Source organism: Diadema antillarum, unplaced genomic scaffold (genome assembly GCF_040938485.1).
Source record: "Diadema antillarum isolate AM-2024a unplaced genomic scaffold, OU_Dant_1.0 scf00000177, whole genome shotgun sequence".
In the NCBI taxonomy this organism is placed as follows: Eukaryota; Metazoa; Echinodermata; class Echinoidea; order Diadematoida; family Diadematidae; genus Diadema; species Diadema antillarum.
This window is the reverse complement of record NW_027271066.1, coordinates 202,067-203,735: the sequence shown is the minus strand read 5'-3', so window position 1 is coordinate 203,735 and position 1,669 is coordinate 202,067.

Sequence of the window (1,669 nt, the reverse complement as noted above, 5' to 3'; positions counted from 1 at the left end):
TCTTACAATTGAAGTAAAACGGTCCATTTCTTTTCCCTAATTTATTATTTTTTTTGGTATATCAAATCAACATCATTTTCAAACTGAATTGATAATAATGTCTGACAATAATAAGCTTTTTTTCAGATAAGTAAGTACTATTGTGGACTGCATGCACATTCACGCACAGAACAATGCACCTTCCACGACTACAGACACAATATTTTTCACTTTGTTTTCTCAGTTTCCGTCCCTTCAATATGCTATTCTCAGGTTACCATCATTTCAAGAACATAATAGGTTTATGATGTGCGGTCTGCTGTTTACTTCTCTTCATGAAATTTGTTCTTATATTGATTAGTTGTCGTTTATAACAAATTTAAAAGTTTTGTTTACATTGTATTTTATCGTCAGTAATGTTTAGATATAATTATCAATAATAAAACAATTTTGTAATTGAATGTTGAAAAACACAAATAAAACCAAACCCTACAAACATTTTCTGTTTCTCGTGTAATTTAGACGAATGCAGTACAACGTTCGCCCCATCTTTCGAGTTACAGGCGAGTCATTTAACACAAACTGTCAGCTGGTGAGAGACTCTCCGCAAGCGCATCAATTAACATTGTCATGTCAGGGCAAATTCTACATAGGAGAGAAACCAAGGAAATCCACATTGTGGTTGCCACAATGTGGTAACAAGCAAATCTGTTCGTCCTAGCTCTTGAACTTTGTTGAACCGAAATCTCGAGTTCCTGGTTGATTGCTTGTTCAGCTTGATTTCACAGTTTGTGATGAAGGTGTGGACTGCAACAAAGAACCGTGGGTTCGTAGCTTAGCCCCGGCGCATTCTTTCCATCAAGAAATGTGTATGCGATGTACTTCAAGTAAACATTTTATTTTGTATTTTTCAAGCAGAAACACCGAGAAAGAGAATTTGAAACGTTATTGAACCATGGGAACAATAATTTAGGAATTCTTGTAAGTTTCTTCTGAAAAGAAAGGAAGACCCACTGAGAAAACCAAAGCATGGTGAGGTAATGAGGTAAAAATGCCTAGCAGACTGCATGTCTGCTGTCTTGACCAAGTCGTAGAAATGTGTATGTGCATGGGTCATGTATAATAACAGTGATTATACGCGGAAAATAATATTTTGGGTAAAAGTATTATCTTGTTTGATTTTTTCCACCGGTATCACAAGATACATTCGTGTTCACTGAACGCATGCAAGCAATCAAGTTCTCAATAATGTATTTAAAAAAACCAACAAAATGAAAATAATCGTTAACCGTACGAGCCTGCAGAGGGAAAAAAAGAAGAAATACGATCGTTGGCAATGCTATATCCTGTATTTACAACGTACGTGTGCGCAGAAATTGATAACATTACTATTTTGAATCATGTGCCCTTCCCTACCTCCTCCACATTTGCACTATTTCTAGCTGCGTCAGTCTTATCTATCATTACAGAGTGTTAAGTTTTTTTTTTTCAGATCAACGCTATGTATGTGTTCTCCTAGTTACATTTTCTTTTTGCACACACATTCAATATATCAGACAACTCAATACAAAATGAATTGTGACTTGCGTATGTGATTGCTACGCATAATTATGTGTCGGGGTACCTGTTCTGGAGACTTGCAATATTATAAGCAAAACAGGCTAGATGAAAGTCCGCGCCTGTAGCACAT